The following is a 24,675-nucleotide window of genomic DNA, read 5'->3' on the forward strand; positions in this document are numbered from 1 at the left end:
TTCCTAAGACGGCAGAACAGGTGCTTCTGAAACAGCAGCAGGGCACATGGACCTCGGACAGTAGCCCTCTGGGTCTGTACGTCATCTCAGGCACGAACAGGTGAGCGGCGAGCGGGACCCAGCCAGCTCCGCCCACTGCCTCTCTGCGGCCAAAGGGGCGGAGTGACGGCGCAGCGCTCCCAGAGGGTTTTCAGGTGGGCGTCAAGTGTTCACCGCGAGCAAATAGAGTTCAGACTGGCCCAACTGACAACAGACTCGAGGTTGGAATTCGGCCTTCCATTTAGGGGCTTAAATTGGAATCTACTTCAGTGGGATTCTGAGCAGAGGGACGAGGCTGGGTTCCCGAAGAGCTTTTGACAGCCCCTAGGGTGACAGCCCCATTTTGATTCAGTATGAATTAGTGAGACTCGCCTGCCCGCTACTCTGCAGGAAAGTTAGGCAGGCAGGATTGAGTTTCTGCCACTCAGAAGGAATAAACTGCCTTGTTATGCCGTGCTAATAAGGAAACTCTGAAAAGTACTATTTCCTTCCTCCTAAATTTCTGTGACACTTATTGAGGAAAAGGATTTCTAAAACTAACTAAAATCATCTGGGGGTAATGCGTCTCTGAGCAGACCTGTGAATTAAAACATAGGAGTGTGTGTGTGTGTGTGTGTGTGTGTGTGTGTGTGTGTGTGTATGTAGTTGCCAAAGAATTTCACTAATGGAGAAATTAAAGATTTATGTAAATATATTCCTAGGTTATTATGCTCACATGCTTGGACAGGACTTTTAAAAAATTAGAATTTCTTGTGAATTTACACTTGTGATTACATAAATGTAAAAAAAAAATTACCAGGTCTTTTAGCATTTAAGGGCTGTATTTCAGCATGGCAATTCTTTAGAAAAAAAATAGTTTTGTGTACTTATATACTGATGTTACTTCTTTGCTCATCTGATCTTTAAATTAGGATTTAAAATTTTAATCAGTGTTTAAAGACCATCATGGTAGGAAATATGAGAACAGCAGACAGTGGGCATAGGTGTTTTTGGCTGAGGCCACTGGAGGAGTTTTACATTCCTAACAAAACTACCCTGCTCACAGATGAGTGTTGCCTTTTAGCTAATAAGCCTGTACATCCTTGTAACTTCTGCACCTATAAAAGTAAGGTAATTAAATACCTTAAAAAAATGCTTCTTGAAAAAATGGATGACTAGGCTCTCTTGATGCACTTAAATGATCAAAATGGGTATATTATCCATTCTCAAGAACAACTTCCCTGCAGATCATCATTCAGAACCTAGCTAACAACTAAAATATTTAAGTTCTAGAATGTTACGAACACTGTTCATCATCCTGACAAACAAGTGCTAAGCAAGAGTAAAATATGTGCAGAAAAACAAGGTTAGAATGAAGATTTTAGAAGTACCTCTTTAGCTTTGCTCAGATTTCCCCCTCCCTAGCCCCCACCCCCACCCCCAGGCCCCCAGCCCCAAAGTGCCACCTTGTGAAAAATACTGGAATAAAAGAAGAAAGCCCATGTCTTAGGACAGTGTGAATTTTAAAATAGAGGTTTCCAAGAAAAATCATCTCACTTTCCTACCATATAACCTTCAAACTGCTGTAACAATATTTAAATAGATGATTGAAAAAAGCCTGTATTAGTTTTCAAGAGGCTCTTGTTTTCTTCTTGACAGCCAGAGCACCAGTATCAAGGAAACATAAATATGTTGATGGAAGTTCATTCATTTATCTCAACTCCCTGGGAATGCTAAGAAACAAAACATTTTGAAGAGCTGATTCGTACGTCATTAAAACAAACAAACAAACTGAGGAAAAAAAACATTTAAAAAATCAGACCCCTCCTCTTTCTACATTTCTGTTGTTTACAAAGGTCAGAAGATAGAAAAGGCCAAAGGAATATTGTGGCTTATTTTCTGAAAAAGTACAAGTCAGAAATGCTTGAGATATAGGTATGTAACACCACTAGGTTGAAAATTGCATTAATAAGAAATGAAAATGCTATTTTCGTATGCTTTTGAAGAGAACACCACTACTAATTACCTGGGGACTTCTATTGCGTGATAGGCTTTTGCAGTCTCAGTAAGTTTTTCTACCGTGGAAACATGTAGCTATGTTCCATATCATACATCTGAATGTATCAAGTGCATATGATCAAGGATTTGGGTTTTACCAGTTTTCAAAAAATCTTGGTGGCACAGGAAATATGTGCCTTTTTAAAATTTATTATTATTATTATTTACAGTGAACATTCTTAGGCTTGCATAACAAGCGTTAGTTTCACATGGCTGCTTCTTCCCACGAAGTAAGGAGTATGGTAGTTTGCTCAGGTCACCCTTTGAAATGGTAACTGCTTGGAAAGGCTTTTCCATAAAACATGTTTTGGAACGTTATCAACTTCATAGTTGCCGGATGACTTTAATAGAAATTCTTACAATATATTTGCTAATAAATATTTATCCTTCAAAATATATCTAACTTTGAAACTATCCTTCTTTGAATACCTTCATTTTCTCTAGAATTTCCTCTATCCATTGTCCATTATTTTATGCCTTTTAAAGATTTAGAAATCATGCTACCATCTTTATTTTTTAAAATAAAGGCACTGTTTTTATGTGTCACAATGTAAAACATGCATTCTTTTGAATTTTGTCAATACCTAAGAACTTATAATGTCTCAACATTTTCTTTCCAGGGTGAATATTCTATAGTTACTGTACTAACACAATTAAGTAATTACAGCAGCTTATTAACTTTTAATATTACTCTTTCCTAGACCTGACTATGCAACAAAAGCCTGCTTTTGGAAAATGTGAGACACTCTCTTCTGTGCTTATCATAAAAATAGCCAAGTTGTCACTTAAAAGCAATTCTTTGGAAAGAAGAATTTTAATATGTTTGTGATATTAGGAAGCTTACATGATTTTAATTTCCATAATGGCATGAGGACTGCCATTACTGACCTTAAGAGGCATATAGTTAAAAGCTAAATTTAAATACATAATTTAAGATTCAAAATATTTGGTACTATTTGGTTGTTTCCCACCCCCCCCCCCCATCAAGATGGACAGTACTGCGTTCTGGAGTCAAATGATAAATTTCTATTGAAAGGTGTACATTTTCTTTAAGATATTAACATCCCATGCATTCTGAAATTTTCATTTTTACTTAAAACTAAATGGCTGAGATTCTATTCTTAGGTAAATATTTTGAACTATTTTTATTTTAGTAAGACACCTTGGGCTAAATGAAAAGTATGCCATTCCTAGTGTGTGATTCCTGAGAGAAAATCATGAGAATACAGAGGGATGAAATGGCTCCGAAGTCTTGTTTAAAACAGGTTCTGTTTCTTGGGTTCTTATCTACTTTCAAGGAGAGACAAAGTGGGAGGTGCCAATGCACTGGGTATTGTGTTTTTAAGTTTGTAAGATTAGGGCTTTATTACCTTTGCCACATGATAGCTTATAATGCTGAAATGGACAGGTTTCTCTCTTATTCTTAAGTGGGATTGTTACAACTTCACCATGCACTATGGTTCCCACAATGCCTGGGCCCTAAGAGAACAATTATCATATAGAAACTATGAGGCACATTCTAGCACCAGCCCTCAAATGTGAATATAAATGTGATTTTGAATCTGACACCGTATTTTTATTGATATAAGCTGCTTCAGTATATCCCTGGGGCAGTATGACTTTTTTAGCTGACCACTGCTTGGCTTTTGGCAAAGACGTTTGAAACCATATGTCACAGAAGAATAAGCTGTATTCAGTAAATTCCTATGCTGCTATATGCTTCAAAGTGCCCTAATGGGAAGGGGGCTCGTGTGGCATCTGGATATCAGAACTGGTGAGCCTGGATGTAAAAGACATAAAACGAGGGTAATTACTCAACTGCAAGAACCACACAGATGGAAGAGCTGGGGTCAGAGAGGCCAGATACCCTCTCCTTCTGCCTCTCAGGGGATAATTTGCCAAGCATCTAATGAATCTCATGCCAAAATGTTTGTGCTTTAAGTTTTCTTCATAAACACTACTGAGAAATGAACCAAAAGTATATGCTAGAAATAAAGTGGAGCTCTCTGCTTGTTTAGAATTCCCAAGAATGCTGAAAAATTCCAGTTCAGAACGGCTGCATTTTTCTTGAGAGAACTTCTGAAAACCTGAAAAAAGCAGAAACTCAACTTATGTTCACTCTAGCCATGGATACTAACCAGAAAGCACATGATGAAATCAGTACTTATATTGAGTTTTAAAATTGAATTTCTAGGGCCCAGCAAAAAATGTCTTCAAAGGAAAGGCAGAAATCACTTTTCCAGGGGAGACATTGCCCCGACTGCTATGGATTCATTATATCTCAAGCATTTACAGTGATGACAAAACATAAGCAATATTGTCAACAAGGAAGAAAGCATCAAACATTCTTGTGGCCCATCTTCTCATTCATATCTAGCTTTAGACCAATTTTCCTGCTCTTCAAGTTACTGAATTAGAAAAATGTTAAACAATATACATATTAAAAAAAGAGTAATTTCCAACCCAAAAAGCTTTCAAGGAGAAAAGTCTTAATTTTTCCCTTGTTCATCATGGTAGTATAGAATATTAAGCTGTGAAGAATTCAGTAAGGCTAGACAATATATAAACATCAACTGGAACATTTTCTACTGAGTGAAGCGATGTTCATTCTTTGACAACCCTAACTCTAAACATAGCCTATCTGTTGCATGTACTCAAAACATGAGTCAGAGAGCAAAGACAGCTAAACTTCCAAAAGGATACTTCATCTCTGCGTCTTCGGGTTACTTGAGCTAACTGAGTACTAACCACACATAAGGCAGAGATGACATGAAATATAAAGAACGGTAGAGAAAATGGCGAGAGAAAAAGTAAAGCTGTTCACAATGCCCAGGTCAGGCTGGCTCTGCACGGAGAGGGAGTATGCACAGGCACTGGAAATAAGCACAGCCTGGGAGATGGAGAAAAGATCATTTTATAGGGTAAATATATACGTCTAAAAAAAAATAGTTAAAGACATTCTCTCCGATTCTACACGGACATCTTCTAAAAAAATTGTAAAACACTAAGTAACAGTTTAAGGCAATCTATGTGCTGGTGATAGAGAAGAGCCAATCCTCCACTCACTGGCTAGGGAACAACAACAAATGCTGGCTGGGAAGATCACACTGGAGTGAGAGCCTAGGGGACCCTGTTAGGGCTGAAAAATTGGATCCATTAAGCCACAATCTGAATCTAACTATTTACAAAAGGTTCACTGAAAGAAAGCAAGCAGGAGGTGCATGGGAACGGCTTAAACAATCTGTTATTAGTTATGTAATGGTAGTAATATATACTAGAGGCCCTAGGAGATAAGATGGAAACTCTGCAAACAAGGCAGTGCATGGCAGAAAAAGTACAGTGTAATAGGGAAAACTTAAATGGTATTCCTGTCTCGTCAGAGAAAGCTATTCTCTGAGTCAAAACAGGAAACAGTTTCTGACAAATTCCTAAAATCAAAAAAACAAAATAAAGTAACAACAGAATCCAAAAAGGAAACAGATTTCAAATCAGGAAATAAAGGCTTTCTCTAATTGTTTTTTTTTTTTTTTTGACCATTTTACCTATTTGAGGTACACTCCCTAAATCTATAGCAAGTAAGAAAAAGCTTATAGGGTGTTTTTCAAAAGAAATAACAAAGCATATAATACAGGTTAAAATGGACTTACAGTGAGTAATTTTCAGCTTTTATCAAGAGTAAAGAGAGTGTATGCTTTAAAAAACAGGTCTCTTAAAAGATACTAGCATTTTTTTTCTTTTTGTTGTGTGTATAAAACTTCATCTAGATAGTGAATGTTTTACTTCTAACAAATTTACTGTTTTTGGCCATAAAAGAAATTCTGAGGACATAGGTTCAACTGTGTAATTTGAGAAGCCCATTCTGGTAAATCACCTTTAGTCAATAGACACCTGTTATTTATAGGTCACTTTGAGTCTTTAAAATTCAATTATTCTTGTTGTTTACAGAAAGTAACACTTTAAGAAATCAAGAATCTCCCGCACACACATACGCACGCATGCATGCGCATGCACACGCGCGTGCACACTCTCACTCAAAAGTACCAAAGCAGGCTCAGGCAGCTGCAGAGAGATTACATCATAACTCAGCTGTGCCTGGATTGCTCACTCCACACTGGCAGCATTCAAGATTAGAAAAATGAAATGGCAGCACAATTGGTCAGCAGCTTCTCTTCTGGAATTTTTCCAGGTTCTTGAAACAAACAAACAGACAAACAAACAAACAAACAAACGAATGAACATAAAGCTGCAATCGCTCTTGCATTGATTTCAAAACAGTAAACTAGGCGGTTTCCATGGAGAAGCAGAGCCCGTCCAGACGACGGCAACTAGAAGGTCCCCAGCCAGTGATCCTCAGTGGCTCTGCGGGGCTTACTCAGGGGGGGCCCATCAGCCCCCAGGGGTGTTCTCCCGCTGATCAGCTCAAGATGGCCGTCGGGACCTCAGGCTGTATTCATCTCTGAGCTGTTCTGGCTGGGAGGCAGACGGGAATCCAGATTCTCCTTGCACCTCTCCAGATCATGGAAGTAGGGGTGAGACAGGGCACTGTAGGCAGATATTCTTTTGGCCGGATTAAAGGTTAGGCACTTCTGTGATAAAGAAAAAAAATAACTGACATAAAACATGTCCATTTAAATAATGTGTTTACACAGTTATCCATTTGTTCACTGCCATGAATTAAGTGTGTCTAGAATCAGAATGAGTATCTACTTCATGGGACACTAAATAAAATGTAGACAGTCTTATATATATCTTATCTTATATATGTCCTCAATGTATAAACTGCCCTTCAGGAAAAAGCAATAGCTTTTGGGTTGCCTGTGTACTTTTACCTCCCCAGGCTTTCTCTTCTACCTATCCCAGGTCCTTTAAAAGATATTATTAGTATTATCATAGTATGTATATAACTTTATTTAGTAGTGATTTTTCTTTCTTTAAGTTTAATTTTGAGATAGAGGGAGCACAAGAAGAGGAGGGGCAAACAGAGAGGGGGACAGAGGACCCGAAGCGGGCTCTGTGCTGACAGCAGAGAGCCTGATGAGGGGGCGACCTGAGCCAACGTTGGACGCTTAACTGACTGAGCCACCCAGGAACCCCTAGGTAGTGATTTTTCCAATGCTAGAAAACTTAGTGCTGTAGTCAGAGATGTCACCCTAACTTTTTACTCTTCCCCAAGGTTTGTTGATGAGTCAGGAATGGAACGGAGTTGTCTTGTTTAGGGGTAAGAGGGTAATTATTAAACTACAGTAACAACTTCTGACGTATTTTTTTTTCAACGTTTATTTATTTTTGAGAGACGGAGAGAGACAGAGCATAAGTGGGGGAGGGGCAGAGAGAGAGGGAGACACAGAATCTGAAGCAGGCTCCAGGCTCGGAGCTGTCAGCACAGAGCCTGACGCGGGGCTCAAACTCACGAACTGGGAGATCATGACCTGAGCTGAAGTCGGATGCTTAACCAACTGAGCTACCCAGGCGCCCTTGTTTCTGACATATTTCTAATATCAAAAGCAAAACAAAATAACAAGAAAACCAAAAAAAGGAAATACATTTTAAAGCAGGAAATAAAGGTTTTCTCTATTAAGGAGGGCAAGTAAGGGCTAAAACCTAGGCCCAACTTACCCTGACCTGCTAGCAAGTTGTGCACTCTGGCCCAGGGCTGCACCATCCAGAGGAAATGATTCCTTCCTCTGGTGCATGTCTAGGTGCCTCATGGGCAGCAGCAATGTCCATTAGGTTCAGTTCTGGTACTAAACTCTATTCCAGGCTGTCAACTCAAGTGTAGGTAGAAGGTGAAAGGGTTGGCGGGGGGGGGGGGATGGTGAACCTCTGGGGCAGCAATCTCCATTCTCAAACTGACAATTCATAATCAATTAGACAGAATGCTTCCCTAATCTTAGTTCCATTTCCACACCAACCCCAGGTAATCCTGTTCTTCACTTCCTCCTCCTGTCCTTCCACCAACACCTCCAGAGTGACTAGCAGGTGGTAAGCACTAGTGGAGGATGAGTAAGACCTATCCATCGCCCAGGAACACACAAGTAGGAGAGAAACTCTACCAGCTTCTCCGTCTTTGTGATGCAGTGTCCACTTTAGTGAGCTGGGTATCTGACACGTCTATGAATTTCAGTCCTCTATGTAATCTGAAGACTTAACATTATCATGGTTATGCTGACTTCCATTTAATCTGGGTTTTTGCCCTCAAGGACCTCAAAGTCTCCATCAGATCTTGACGATTAGGGACGCTTTAACACTCTGTTGAATGCTACTGACCTAGAAAAACACTCACAAATAGAAAACTCTATATATAATTCCAGGCAAATTTGGGTCCCCTGAAATCTTATTTATCCTGAACTCCCCACCAGTCCATGGATGCCAGTTTCTCAGAGTGTCTCCTGAAAACCAAAGAGCCAAAAGGCAAGCAGATGAGGGAGCTTGGTGGCAGAATGGTTCTACTCTCCCTAACAGCAATAAACATTGTGAGAAAAGCTTTGCATGGGCTGAATTCTGTAAGGACAGAAGAGCAGGGGCAAAACTCTTAAGCCTGGGTTCTCTCTTCCCAGAGTCTAGGAAGGAGAAAATTAGGTAGCGGCATTAGAGAAAGAAGCAGCCAATGTAATCCCTAGGACATAGGAAAGAAGAAAAAAAAATGTGGGAGTATGTTCAAGATAGAGAGACATGTCCCTAGAGGACTGTCTCGGAGGAAGCCTGTCCGCACAGCTATCTTGATGGCTTAGAGCTGGGAAGACGGTGGAGAGAAGGAGAAATCCTTAGCCTAATGTGGAAGTGTGTGAGAATCTCCAGTTGGAAGTCTTAATCCTTTATGTTCTACAGAACATAGAAATGGTGGCTAAGTTCTATCATTGCTCTACTTCAACAGAGCAATTTGGATGACTTGAGAATTAATCCAAAATCTTCTGTAAGAATATTATTTCTCTAAGAAAATCTAATTTACTTGCCAAATAACTGTCTTATAAAATTAGCTTCTGGGATTGCTATTTAGTAAGGGTTGAATACTATGATGGACTGGATCATTTTTCAGCACATAGCCTCCTTCTTCCCACCCTTCCTTCATGGGAGGAGTGTTCTTCCCTCTATTAGAGTTGGCCTTGACCACGTAACTTGCTTTGGCCAATGGAATGTGGACAGAAGTAGCAGGGTGCCTCTTCCAAGCCTAGGCCTTCAGGGGCATCATGTGTTTCTGCTTGCCCTTCTGGGAGCATCATAACATCTGTTATGAGAAAAACAGGCCTTGGGGAGCCAAAGCCCCTCTTGTTCTGGGCCCTAGAATGAGACACATGGAGAAGACCTGTACTTGACCCATAGGCTAAAGCAGAGCTGTCTATCCATCTGCAGACCCATGAGCAAGAAATAAATGTTTACTGTTGTACGCTAGTGAGATTTCTGGGGGGTTGTTGGTTATGCAGCAAAAGTAGACTAATCCAAGGACCGTCCCCTCCGCCAGCCCCCACAAATATATACCTTAGGCCCTGAAAGCAGTTAGCAGAAACTCTAAAACTTTTTTCAGCAAGAAAATAAGTACGTGGCCTCTCCAGTTAACCACGATGGAGAGGACAAAGCTTGTAAAGATGGGTAGGTTCTGGTTGTTAAAAAATAATTTTTCCTCTGAATGGTCTTATTAATATGCCCAACTTACATATGTATGTGAGAGCATTTATAAATGTCAATGCATATATCCATTCATACATGGCTGAGCATTATATAGTCAGCCTTTATTTCAGATAAAACAAAGGACAACTCTCACAGTGCTAAACTTTTAAATGTTGTATCTTAAATAAAACAACTTCCTAAAATACCCTTCACTTTCCTTCCTTACTGAATAAATTTCAATAGAGGCAACAAGTCCTGCCGGGATCTCAGCTGCCTATCTGGTACTGAACAGCCTGCTTTCTTCTGCATTATAACAGTTCTACCTTCTGTCCCTCTAGCATGAAACAGTGAGAGCTTTCAGGGGGTTCTAGGCTTTGAAGTCTTGGGCTATCCTTTCCCTGAATGCCCTCGGATTACTATGTTTTGTCCTTAAGTTGCTTCTAGTCCTGAGGTCACTGAATCTGCTTCTTATTCCCTTCCTTTGCTTTTTCTAATCTCTGTTGACACTCCTTGTCCACCCTCTTCCTTCTCTCTTTGGTAGTTTCTTTGTTCCTTTTTCTTCTTTGTTTCCTGCTACTTCTCTAGTCCAGCACTAGTGTGTGGTCTGACTTTGAAAGCCAGCACCACCAGTGGAGACACTGAATGAATGAGCATGTGGCACTGTCCACTAGCTTTACATTTTAAGTTCCTTTTGGTGATTCCTAATGATGTTGAGAGACTCTGAGTTGTCTTTGGATGTCCCAGTAGCTGAAGAAGTGGAATACTTCACTACTAAAGTTGCTTATCATTGTGACTGACTGTCCAGAATCTTCTTCTAAGAGGAGCATTTCATTCAGAGTTCTTGCTGAAAAGGAAAGCCTATGGTGGCCATATTTTATAACACATCATCTCTCCCTCCCTCCTAGCATAGCTGACTGGACCAGGAATGCAGGCCCTAGGCAGCAACCCATATCATGGGTTGGCAAAAAGGTGAGGCGTGTCAGCCACATTCTTCCTTTCAGGAATCTGATGTAGGAAATACTAACAGAGCAAATGTTAGTGGTGGGGGTTAGAGCTGAAAGGATCCATGAGTTAGCTGAAATTCTGATAGTCAGGGGCCAGCCAAAGTTAAGGGGAGCAGACAGCACAACTGAAAAGAAATAATGAAGAGGAGAAAAGGCCTGCAGGGCAGAGAAAAGCAGAGTTGCTAAGAGCAGGTGATGCTCTTAGCAGGACTGGGAGAGCATTTACACTCTGGATGGCTTTTCACTTCCAGGCCACATGAAACATTCCATCAAACCTCCTTTTCTTAAGGTAATGCAAATACTTGTCTGTTAATTGAAACCAAGAAAAAATTTTCCTAAATAGTAGGTGAGCCAGCAAGTGTGTATATATAGTGAGTTTTGGTATAGGAGAATATTCTCCCTTCTAATAAGAATTTGTTTCAAAGGATGTGGGCCAAAGTTCTCAGTGAGTGTCTTAGAAATAAACGGTGGGGAGGGAAAATAGCTGTCCTTCTCCATAATGCTGCAGTGGAGGGAACCGTAGAGTAAGCATCAGAAAATGAGCCCCCATCAGGTGAAGATGGGACTTAGGGCTTTCACCGGGAGAATCCGTGGCTCTGCAAACATGCCAATCAATGGCTGTGTCCACACAGAGCTAAGGTATAACATTTCTACTGAGACCTATAGACTCTTAGGTCTATATTTGAAATTTAGAATACACTGACAGAATGGGAGCACTAGCTCCTCCAGGTCTAGGAGTACTTTCTTGGCTAGCTATCATAGGTTGTTATTCAGTAGGTAAAGGAAACACTCATCAGTCACTGGGTTCTGAACACCAAGAGTAGCTCAACAGGTATACTCCTCTACCTACTTTTCTGTCCTCCACGTTAGGGAATTACATACAAGGCCAAATATTACGAGTCTGAATCTTAAGCTGAACACGAGTCCTTATTTTCAGTGAGGTATTTTATATGTGCATGGCACATTCAATACTTATTAGAAGCATATGTCTAGATGAATTTGAGAGGCTTCAAAGGCTGCATTCAAACGAACATTTAAAGATGGCAGATTGAAAGTTTGTGGATCAGACTCTTTCTCTTTCTCTTTCTATAGGAAATGAAGACATTCCAGAATCAAAAGCCACCAGCTGCTGCAGGTGTGGAAATGAAAGCTGCAGAGAGAGGTTGTGGCCTCGGCCCTGTGTGGTTGTGGCCTCGGCCCTGTGTGGTTGTGGCACATGATGCTGAACTGATACTGTGCCCACCACCTAGCAGACCACCCAGTGGACAGGGCAAGGCTCTGATCCGCCCAGTGCAGACCAACTCTGCACCGCATGAACTTACCAGGAGTAGGTCTTTGCCTTGTTCATCAATATCTGTTACGAACTTCTCAATTGGTTGAGGAGATTTTGAGTGAAAAGCCTGTCTGGGAAGGGCGACATCTCTGGGCCAGTCTTCTTCTCCTGGGAGTCCAATTACACTACAAAAGAACCACATGTGAACATAAGCATTAGATGCTATGCTGAAGCTGTTTTCCTACCAAATTCTAGATGATGGTACAGTCTAAGAGGCAGGTATGGGGGACACAGAGCCCAGGAGCCCCTCACTTATATTACTGGCGGGATTCTCATCTCTTTCTGTCCTATTGCAGTATGGTGATCACAGGGTGATCTCAGGGGAGAATTGTATAATTCACTGGGAAGAGATAAAAGATTACTCTGGTAGCAGATACCAAATATATAGGATGATGCAGAAATGGAAATTATTATATTACCAGTAAGTCCTGATGTACTGACAGAGTAGAACCTATATGTTCAAAGGAGGCTCATAAGAGCATATAATATTTCCTTTACACCCGAGAATGCTTTTTGTGTTCTGATCAAACACTCATACTGACATGCTTTATGATGCTCATCTAACATGATTAACACATAAATTTGGTTGCACTTTTGGTTAAAGAATAATTCTCCAAACAGTAATTATATACACTAGAATCAGACCAAAAAGAGGCTAAAAAGTATGTTAATCTTGTGTAACTATCAGGCACACGCTATTTTATAATTTAATTTCAAATTAATTGAATTAAACTTAGCTTATATATATTTTATATTACCAAACTATTTTATGGTATTCCAGAGTAAACAATAACGAAAGACAGTATCATTTATGTTTCTGCTGAAAATCATTCTGGAATCAGAAACATGGAGAGAGGATCCAATGATATAGAAACAGCATAGATATTGTGTGTCAACTATACTCAAATACAAAAAATAAATTAAAAAAAAACAGCACAGGCTTTAGAAAAGGTAGACCTAGGTTCAAATTCTGCATCTACCACTTATTGCTAGGTAAGGACAAATTAGTTAGCTTCTTTCTTAGTGTCTTTCTTTATTGACATCGACAATTTAGGGGTGCCTGGGTGGCTCAGTTGGTTTACCGTCCGAGCCTTGATTCCGGCTCAGGTCATTATCTCCTGGTTGTGAGACTGAGCCCTGCATCAGGCTTTGCACTAAGTGTGAAGCCTACTTAGGATTCTCTCTCTCCCTCTGCTCCTGCCCTGCTCAAGCACACATGCTCTCTCTCTCTCTCTCTCTCTCAAAATAAACAAATAAAAGAAAAAAATGATAATTTACAGCAATAATTTATATAAAGTGCATAGCACAGTGCCTGATAAACAGTACTTGTCAATATCAATACATTACCCATTATTATTATCATGAGAAGAAAATAATGCTATTAATCTAAAATGTGTGGGCAATGCATTGCTATCATGCTAAAAATATGAACTGCTTGAGTCCTACTGATATGTGCCGAGGTTCTTCAGAAATATTGTCAGTGGCCTTATGCAACTTATACACTATAGAGATGTTATTTAAAGTTTATGTATAGATAGTAAGTAGGTTTGAACAAGGGAAGTTAAGGGACACAAGAAATTACATCTCACTTACAGACTCTGATTAACTCCGAACTAAAAGTTATAATTTAGTGGACAGAATATATAGCTTTCAAATTGACCAAACTATTTTTTTTAAGATTTTATCTTTAAGTAATCTCTGCACCCAAGGTGGGTTCAAACTTACAACCCTGAGATCAAGAGGCACATGTTCTACTGACCGAGCCAGCCAGGTGCCCCATGACCAAATTACTTTAACTACAGTTAGAGATGGTGCTGGCCTGGGACTGAGGTCCTGAGATATGTTCTCCTGATTGGGTTTCCCAGGTTTTAGGAAGATGTGGTGGTGAAAATCACAGGCTCTCTGTAAGGCTTTGTTCCTCCTTCTCTTATTTCAGCAGAGCCCAGGTCACAGACCTCACCTGGGAAGAGCAAATACTCATACCATAATTGCACCTGTTACTGGGTGTCCGGGGAAAGACACTGTATGCCTGTATCTGTTGGACATGCTGGGAAAGCCATGTTGTTGAGGCAAATAAAGACAGATTCTTGGACATATTTACCAGAACAAATAAATGGAAATAACTTGGGCAACATACAAATTTGCTTAATAGCAAGATCTAGAATAAGAGCAAAGAGAAAAAAGATAGCACTATTGATTATTAAAGGACATCAATGTGTGTGTTTGGATAGAATGGAATAGGCAGAGGAAGAAAAAAGAATACTTATTAAAAACTTTAAAAATTTTCTTCCTTTTATTTTCAGCTTTTTAGCCATTTGTATATCATTTTTTGCATATCATCACCAATCATCTAGAAATCAGTTATAATAATTCTTAGTAACAATTTAAAATCTTTTTATTTGCAGCTTTGAATATACTTATGTCGAAATAAATCTGGCGATATGGGCAGCTGACTGCCAAAAGCCCTTAAAGAAACAGCGTCTCTGTATGTATGTGTATATGTGGTGTATAATTACATGTATATATACATAGCTACCTATAGAAATAACTTTCAAAAGTATTTTTAAATCTATCACCTCCTCTGATCTCATAACAACCTTCTGAGACATGTAGGTCAGTTATTACTTCCTTTTTATAGATGTGGAAACTAAGGACAGGAGTGAAATCAACTGCCAAAGTCACACACAGCGAGTTCAGCTCACTCGAGTGAACCCAGTTCTCCTTATTCCAAATCCAATATTTTGTTTCCATTTAACTATGACTCTGCTCCTAAAAATGCTCTAAAATGTCACGAGCTAAAAGCATTTAGTTTCACTTTCAAAGTACTTGTTGTTCTTTGAAAGTATAAATGTCTCCAAGTGCAGAAACATTTCTGCCCTTAAGAGAATGTGAATGTGGCTTTCCTCAAAAAAAAATTTTTTTCAGTTTAACATCCAGTATGAACTTTTATGGCCCATATATGAGTGTTGTGAAATTCTGATAGGTCCATTAACAAGTGCTTGCATCAAGTTTCAGTATTTGGACAGCTGAATATAAGCCTTAAAAGTTGACATTTGTACTGGAAAGACTGACAGAGCACAAAACCTATAAATGGCAGTGGGGACAGAAATCATTTCTCAAGTACTTTAGAAATGACACTAGGGTGCAGCATTGTCCCTTTTCTTTATGCCAAAGTAACAAACGCAGAGTAAACAGAACATAATTTCAGTGAAACAACGCCAGAAACCAAGAAGTAATATCTGAAGGCACAACATATATAGAACTTTATGGCTTCTTTTTTGCTGGCAACCTAGGGTCTCAGGCCTTTGCCAAAAGTGGAACTGGCTTTCCACTGGAAGCAAGTCAAACATGGTTGTCAAAGGTTCTTTCGGGTCCATCTCAGACCCGAAACAAGCAGACCCCGGGGCTGGAGAGAACGCCCCAGTAGTGTCAGTAAGGGAAAGGTGGTGACAGGTTTCAATGTCTGGCAAGCTGGCTTCGGTCAAGATCATTTTTCCTTTAAACAGAGTCACTGGTAGGTCTGACTTTCACAGTTCCTGCTTCAAGTTCCCACTGCACTGCACACAAAATACACAGTGAGGGGGAAGAATAGATGGAGGGCTTATCACTGTATGATCAGAGAAGCTGACATTCAGAAGCAGGGAGAACATGAGTTTTGTCCTGAATCTGTCTACCTTATGGAGTGACAGTAATAGCAGTAATAGTCACTGTCTACGCCGTAGTAGTGGTAGGAGGTGGCTTTGGGGGGGGTGGGGGGAGAGGGAGGAAGAGGAGGAGTGGTAGTCTTGGCAGCTTCCCTGGACCTGGGAAGCCCCCAGGCAATAAAATCAGCAAATATTTTTTAGGCCTTAAGGCCACTGGGTTCTGATTCGGCAGTGGCAATAGCACCAATGGAAGCCTACTGAAGCTTTCTAGTCACTAAAAGACAAAACTCAGGTTCCAGTTTTATTCCAACTGTTTTAAGCAGTCCTGTTTGAGTAGACAGTGTTAAAATATAATTCTTTTCTTTAGGGATACTTTTCATCAGTTTTACAGATGGACTGAAAGTATCATAAAAATCTCTGGGATTCCTATAAAATATTATAGACCAATGATCAGGGTTATTTTTGTTTCTAGAATCCCCACTTTTTTCTTACTCCCCCCAATTCTTTTTTTTTTTTAAGTTTATTTATTTATTTTTGAGAGAGAGAGAGACAGAGAGAGAGGCAGAGAGGGAAAGAGTGAATCGCAAGCAGGCTCTGTACTGTTAGAGCAGAGCCCGATACATGGCTTGAACTCAGAAACAGGGAGATCATAACCTGAGCCAAAATCAAGAGCCAGATGCTTAACTGACTGAGCCATCCAGGCGCCCTATTTCTGCCCCCCCCAATTCTGATGGGGCTTGGCACAAGCACATATCCCAAAAGGATGCCATGCTTCATGCTTTGTGAGAAGAAAAGCTCCCTCTGAACATTCTAGAAACATAAAAGCATACATACCCCCACATGCATAAACATGTAGACATGAATGGAACTCTGCAAATCATCAACAAGCCAAGTAACAGACAATTAGAACCAAAGAATGTTAAGCACAAGAAAGAATCCTAGAATTTACATCCAAAGTTTCATTACTCAGGTGAAGAAGTTAAGGAACAAAAAGGTTAAACAATTAAGGATGAATTATAATAATAGCTACCATTTTTAAAGTATTCACTATGCACCAGGCACTGTGTAAGCACTTTATGAGGCATTTTAAATGACTTTCTCAACATTGCATAGTTATTTAGCAACAGATGTAGGGTTAGAATCTAGGATTCTCATTTCCTATTTTGGTGCTCCCAAGAAAAATGGGTTGTGTAGCATACCATCTTTTGCCCAGGAAAACAAAACAATGCAAAACCAATCTGGATAACAAAAGGATACTCAATGGGGACAGGAAGCCCAGTGGGCAAGAATGGGTTACCAGGCTACCAAGCGCCCCACCTCTGACAGTGGACATCTGAAACGGCCCAAGCACACAACACATCTGAAAAGAACTGGAGCTCAGCCAAATGGAGAAGGAGGATTAGCGAAAAGATCCACACGAACAACATACAAGCTGCCAGAACAGAGCCCGGATAGGCTACATGTCATGATGGGCTCTGCATAAAACAGCATGTCTGCCATGTCCCCACTCACCACACAAATAGTAACACTGTCTGAGGCAGCAGCTTGGGGAAGGAAGGACAAGAGATAAACATTTTAGATGAAAGGCACTGTAAATGTTTTAATGCTACAGATGCTGATGCAAAATTAGAGTTACTACTTACTCCAAGATTTTTCCAAGTTGATCAACGTCTGAACTTCCACGAAAAAGAGGCCTAGAAGAGTAAAGATACACATTAAACAGGATTTTCTCAAGTTACATTTCCATCATATTGGTCATTACCATGGTTTACGCGAAGTAAAATATTCCTTAAGGGTGAGGATGAGGTAAAGAAGTGAGACCTCTTTCCTTTGGTAAATGAAGGTTTTTCTTGCATTTCACTTCATGGTGAGGATCTCTCCTAAGTATCTGGTGGTACCTGACTCCCACGTTTTCTAACCATGGCTATCCTATTTTTACTCATTCCAAAACAGTGCCACCAGCATATACATTCCTCAGTTTCAAAATCCTACTTAACTTAGTGAAAGGGTGGAACACATCACTGTCCTAGTCTGAACCGCGGGGTCTGTGGGCTTGGAAACTGCTCTTAGTCAGATTCTTTTCTGAGCACCCTTGCCCCACCTCTCTGCTATACAGTACTTCCTCAGGGCTTTCTGTTTCCATTTGTCCTGACGCTGCAGTGAGAAAACCCCTGGACCTATTTCTCTGATTTTCACCTTCCTTTGTCACATTATGGAAGCCAACCATCACTCCTGGCTTCAGAGGTGACTGTGAACACACAGGCCTCAGTGTCTACACTGAGAATTTAACTGGCAATTAAATGAGCTCACTTGGTGACATTTCTGGCATTTTCTCAAGTAGATCAATACCCCTCAAGGGCAAGTACTTCTCTGGTTTGCCCCTAATCTTTGGCCTAATGCTGTACCTGAACAGGTGCTCAGTTAATAAATATTTCATTTAATATATTCCTATGGTACACACATAAATGTTTCTTAACCCCCTGCTCAATGCCTCACAGGCATTTTTCAACAATGTGCTTTAAAAACTATTTTTAGCCTATTACCAGAGACCGTACTCTAAAAATGTTATATACAAGTTATAAATATAAGTATTATATATTATTTTATAAAGCCTTAAACCTTTTAAATATTTTTTAGGCATAATAAGTAAACTTGTTATATAGATCATATATAGAGAATCCTGCAAAGTCCTAGCATTTCAGTGGCTAGAAGATATCTTAAAATCCCTCAACCATAGTTTCTATTCAGGTTCTTATTCTTTTTAATTTTTTTCAGGTTCTTATTCTTTAAAAGGGTTATTTGCAAATGCAGCCAAAAATAATTAATTTGTGGCAATGTTATGGGCTGAACTGTATCCCCTCCAAAATTCATGCTGAAGTCCAACCCCCAGTCAGAGGACTGACTGTATTTGGAAATAGGGTCTTTAAAGAGGTGATTAAGTTAAAATGAGGTCATTAGGGTGAGCCCTAATCCCATTTGACTAGTGTCCTTATAAAAAGAGGAAATTTGGACACACAGGGGCATCAGGGGCATGTGTGCACACAGAGGAATGATTATGTGAGGACCCAGCAGGAAGGCAAGCCAAGGAGAGAGGCCTCGGAAGAAGCCAAATCTGCTGACACCTTGATTTTGGATTCTAGCCTCCAGAATGGTGAGAAAATAAATTTATGGTGTTTAAGCCTCGCAGCGTTTAGTATTTTGTTATGCCAGCCATAGCAAACTAAGATAGGCAACTCCCACATCACTAATGCAGCCAAGTTCGGAAAGAACCAGGGAGACGGCTTTTGAAAGCCATCCAGACAGGTCTTCAAAGAGCAAGTTTTAGAAAAGCCAAACAATGGAATCTTAACAGCTGTTATTTCCAGAACACTAATGTTGAATCTGACATAGTGCCATGTGCTCCCCAAACATTATCTCATTTAATTCTCACAAAAATTTCAGGACCAAGGTAGTTATTATTATTATCCCTATTTGCTGTTGAGCTAATAGGATTGGAGATGTTTCATGACTTACCTAAGGACAAATAACAAAATGCAGACTTAAAATTCAAAACAGGTCTGCCCTGCCCCAAAGCCTATCTGCTTCATTATTATATTATGATACATTTATTTTGTTTACTAATGTCCTCTGCACTCATAGACAGTACCTATCGCTGAGGCTGTGGGGTGAAACAGCACAGAGAATGTGTGAAGGGCACTTTATAGAGAATGTGGTGTCTCACAAGCAGGTGTCTGCGGGATTCTGTACCCATACTACTCTGCAACTGTCCAAGTGTCTTTAAATTCTTGCCGTTTTAACAAGGAACAAAGCAATCCACCAGACTGACTGAAGTTTTCTATGTTTTCCATAAACTTACTGTCTGATGGCCCTTCTAGATTTTTTAAATTAAAATTTTAATTTTAATTCTAGTATAGTTAACATACAGTGTTAGGCCCTTCTAGATTTTTACATTCTTTCCCCCAGTGTAGTCTTTTACAGCTGTTCTGCTCACATCTTAATTGGTACGTTATTTTTTTTTTTTCCTTTCCAAAGCATAGAACTTGGGTTGCACAGAAACAACACTGCTCCTTCTTTTCACACTCATCTGTTTCCTTAATATTAAAGTATGAAATTACAAAACTAAGTGTAACCAGCATTACAAGGTTTGGACAAACACAAATGACCCCTCTTTGTTTAGCAGGTATCTCACATGGCTCGAGTGATGGACATGCCAGGTGAGTAGGCCCAGAGGGAACAGAGAGCATGCATTTAATCTGATGAGCTGGTCAGGCAGCTTTGTAAACATGCCAAGCCCCTCACCCTTCATGGAGAAGACTGGTATCCACAGAGGCAAGGGTGAAATTGTCTTTGAGAATCATGGAACCGTTTAAAATCAACTGGCCGTGGCTACTGGGAAATAAACAAAGCAAGACTAACTTAAATGGATGTTGTTCCCAGGTAAAAGGAGAAGAGCACCTTTTTCCAGAGAGGGGTACCAAGACCCAAGCCTGAAGCTCAGGGGTAGCAGTGGCTTATGCCCTTACTGGTTTGGTTTTCAGCTCCCTTTTTTCTTTCTTGGCAATAGTTTAACATCTTTGCTAGCTCCCCTGTGCAGTCAAGCAAATGCTTGCTATATTTTATCTTACATTTGCTACATGTTTTAGCAGAGGGCTTTCAAGTCATATAGTCTACCACACTGTGAGAGCCTAAAGTTTTATCTCTATTGGCTGGACTTGGCCCACAAAATGGAATGTGCTTTACATCCTTGAGTTAGAACTGGCCCATTAGTTTGGCATCCTTTGATGAGTGCAACAAGCAGAAGGTCTTAATCATAACCACTTTTCTGTGACCTGCTATGGGGAATACTAGAAACTTGGAAGCAACAATTCAGTGTACAGCCCAAGATGACTTTTGCCACACAGGAAGACCTGGCATGTGACTCTGTAGTCTATTAATTTGGCTTTATAAGAGATATGGATTAGCTTGAGTTATACAGAACCACTAAATCCTGACTGCATGCAATAACTCCTATAAGATAGGTCTCTGGATGCAAAAACAAAGTCACAAGATGATCAAAAGGAGTCACATGAAGTGGGTAACAGACCTACTTAGTTGGTACTGGTACTGATACTCTTAGTTGACCAAAAGGTTGGTCATGAATGTGATCAAACTCTTAGAACCATCCATTCAGTTTTTGACTGAAAATTCTCAAGTTTGAGCTGGTTTTATGACAGAGGATGCTAAGTTTGTCAGGACCATGGGGAGTTAAGGTGGAGTTAGAGGAAAGATGAAACCTTCCATCACGATGAATTCTTGGGGGTGCTATGGTAGAGTATGGAAATGGAAGAATAAGATCATCAAGGACATTATATGATACAATCTTTTTTTTTTTTAATTTTTTTTTAACGTTTTATTTATTTTTGAGACAGGGAGAGACAGAGCATGAACAGGGGAGGGTCAGAGAGAGGGAGACACAGAATCTGAAACAGGCTCCAGGCTCTGAGCTGTCAGCACAGAGCTCGACGCAGGGCACGAACCCACGGACCGCGAGATCATGACCTGAGCCGAAGTCGGCCGCTTAACTGACTGAGCCACCCAGGCGCCCCGATACAATCTGTCTTTAAGGCTCCATGGTCATAAGTCTTGGCTGTATCAGGTCTCTGACCTGTGTGCATCAGGCCAGAAGGATTGTATTTTCACTGAGGTTACTTTGAAAATTTCTTCCTTCCTCAGATAAGCTGAGTTAAATATCCTTCAATTCATATAATTTATGTCATATCTTAGGTGGACCATTATGGACATAATCTTTGACTATATTCTTTGGTTTAGTGGTGAGGGAGAGTTTAATTCTACTGCCTTGAATAATTTTTATAATTGTACGAATGATTCAGCTAAAACACACAAATACATGAGTCAAACTTGGCTAGTTCTTTATTACCATGACATAGGGCTGAGCTGGAAGGAAGGAAGTAGAGGGTTGAAGGACCAACATGGGGGAGAGTAAGACACAGAAGACTGAAACACAGACTGAGCTAGAGATGATCAGACAGAGACAATGTGAGGAGGTCCAAAATAACTCTGAACTCTGTTTCTGCCTAGTGCCTAAAAGTCTATCTCTTGTGGAAATCCTAGGGTATATTTATATAGGTCGTTCTTGAAAACTGAAGATGAAAGGGGAATATTCTATTATATATCATGAGACAAAGGCTCTTAAAAAGTCTTTTTTTTTTTTTTTTTTTTGAGTCACTGTAGGGAGAGGATCCACTAAATTATCCCATAAGCCTCCCAGCTAACATACTTACTAATTCTTTTACACTAATTACTTAAAAGTAAAATTAATAGAAGAGATATTCTGCTGAAAGCAGTAAATCTGAAGTTTGGTGTTACATTTTTTAAAACATTTCTTTATATACACAGTTTTTGGAGGGGTTAACTAGTAAAATGGAAAGATTATGCCTATCAAGAACATTCCCAAATAAAAACTGTGCAATTGTTTTACTGGATTAATATATTAAAAAATCCCTTTATTATACAGGACTTACTTATTTATTTATTATACTGACCTTACTTAAGGTCAGTAACTTTTATGCACTTTACTATAACAAAAAACTCTGATTTATTAGTTGCTTCAGATCACTTCTCAGTAGTTTAAGCAAAGGTTTGGGTAGTGGCTTGCAAATATTATCTGTTAAAGACCTTTGTTGCATCTACATTTCATGAAACCATTTTTAATTTTATACATTTCTTTTCCCTTCACCTGGCCTATGGTCTTCCGTTTTCCTCAGAAGATTTTCTCCACACTCACTTGCTAGGACTATTCACATTCTTTTGCATAAACCTCCTTCTGCCTCTCATGGCTCTCAACCTCTTTTTTATTTCAAATTCCCACCTAAACTACAGAAGACTGTACTGGAAGGCCTTACCATTTCAACCTTTGAGGCCAATTTATTTGACAAGATACATCATATTTGGGGGAAATATCTGAAACTGAGTATCACTATGTTTTGATGAAAGAGAATTTTAGGTTATTTCCAAGTATTTTCTTCAAATATCTTCCTTCACTGTTATACTTGGTAATAGTTAATGCTGATAAGATAAACTCTTTCTGAAAAAAAAATTTTAATTTATACATATAAGCATTTTTTCTAACTAAAAGGATTGTTGCCAAATATAATGGCAGATTGCATTCGTTTCAAACCACAGCAAACTCAATTTTCTTCTCATATGAGCGTAGGCACTGTCATATTAAAACAAGAATGGTTCTTGGGGTCTTCTTTAGCAAGGATTTTTCCCAAAGTTTTTTTGAATTTGTGAGTTTCAGCCTTAATGCACACCACCTTCAGTCCCCCTCCCCTGACATGTTGATTTTTCAGGACTGGAGAAAGGGCATAGACTTTGATGATGGACTATCTTGGGTGTGAATCCCCACTCAGCCATTTCTGTCTGAATGACCCTAGGAAAGTCACTTAGCCTCTTTGAATCTTATTTGCTTTATCTGTAAAATGTCCAGTTTATAGCAGACCTATAAAATAAATGGCAACTAAACACACATACCTTCTCACACTCACACATGGTAGATAGTTCTCCTGCTCCTTGGCCACTATTATACACAGATGACAAAGTATTTCACATAGTGAACCAGAAAGGAAGAGGACATTTGTCACCACCTGGTGGATGCCCAAATCATATTAAAGCCTAGTAGTTCTTCTGCTAGGGTCATACACCCTTACAACTTTTACACCTTTATCATCAAGAAAAGAAAGAAAGAATGTCAAATTTTCAGATAAAGTTTGATTAATTTTGAATTGGCAATATAATTTCTTCCTCTGTATGTAGTTTTGGCAACACACTCACGCACCCTATCTTTTAACCATGAAGTGAATTTCCTTGGGTCAAATTACAAAGGGTACCACATTTCAGATTACATGCTTTTTTAAACAAACAACTAAAAGAACATATAAATGTCATTCATAAGCTCAATAAACAGTGGAAAACATTTAGAAGTAGGGTATGTTTTCTAGCAGATGAGACGTGTATGCTGATAAGTCTGCTATAGAAAGGAAATGATTCACACATAAAGGAAGATGAAAAGCTTACGTTTGGTTACAATATGTTCATTGTACTAAAAAGATGAGGAAATCATGGATCACTCTATAGAACACCTCTGTAACCTGTATTTGACCTGCAGCTATGCTTTAACTGCTATCTTTCTTGATTAGTAGAGCAATTTTCCATGTTCATAAAATGACCTTTTGAAAAATATTTCCTACTATTTTATACTTGCTCCCATGTTCAGTTTTAGATAGAGCTATTATCTGTTCACTTAAAAATGTTATCACCTTTCAATTACCACCTATTCAAATAACCACCTTAAGCAGAAAACCAATTAATTGATTTACTTTGTAAACACTAATTGAGTGATCACTCACTAAGCACACAGGGCTGCATTAGGTGCTGGGAGAGAACCCTTCCCCCTAAAAATATATTAAATATAAATATTATATAATATATGGTCTTAATATATACTATACATATACTTATATTACACATTTTGATATAAATACATTACAATATAAATGTATAATATTTACAAGATATATGTATTACACATCACCATAATGATCCTTGCCTTTCTGGGAGACAAGAGATACAAATGCAGGATCATGAATTAAAGATGTTTATCTCATTTTACTGGTGGGAGACAAAAGTTCAAGGCAATCATTTAATCTTTACTAGAATGTTGGGAGGTGGTCTGATTAACTGCCTTTTACAGATGAGAACTAAAGAAACTTATCCAAGGAAACTCTATTCAGTAAGTGGCTAAGTTGGTCTATCTGACTCCAATGAGCAGGAAACAGAAGCTGTGTTTTAGAAAGATTAATATGGCAGAGATTTACTGAGTCACTCCGAGGGGACAGAGACAGAACTAGAGGCGCCAGTGGGGAGGTCAGTGTATGAAAGAGATGACAAGGACCTAAACTAGGTGGACAAGCAAATGGGAAAGGCCACAAAGACATTTAAGGGAAGGTGATCT

The 24,675-nt window shown here is 39.4% G+C and overlaps 1 long non-coding RNA gene across 1 annotated transcript; it reads right to left on the reverse strand.

Annotated features, from left to right (window-relative positions):
- Positions 1-1,714: 1,714 nt before the first annotated feature.
- LOC125916919 (uncharacterized) lies at positions 1,715-24,110 on the reverse strand. The gene is made up of 3 exons (XR_007456060.1): positions 17,306-24,110; positions 12,008-12,143; positions 1,715-6,662 (listed from the first exon to the last, which is right to left on the reverse strand). It is a non-coding gene; the product is annotated as an uncharacterized LOC125916919 (long non-coding RNA).
- Positions 24,111-24,675: the final 565 nt, after the last annotated feature.

Source organism: Panthera uncia, unplaced genomic scaffold (assembly GCF_023721935.1).
Source record: "Panthera uncia isolate 11264 unplaced genomic scaffold, Puncia_PCG_1.0 HiC_scaffold_1320, whole genome shotgun sequence".
Classification (NCBI taxonomy): domain Eukaryota; kingdom Metazoa; phylum Chordata; class Mammalia; order Carnivora; family Felidae; genus Panthera; species Panthera uncia.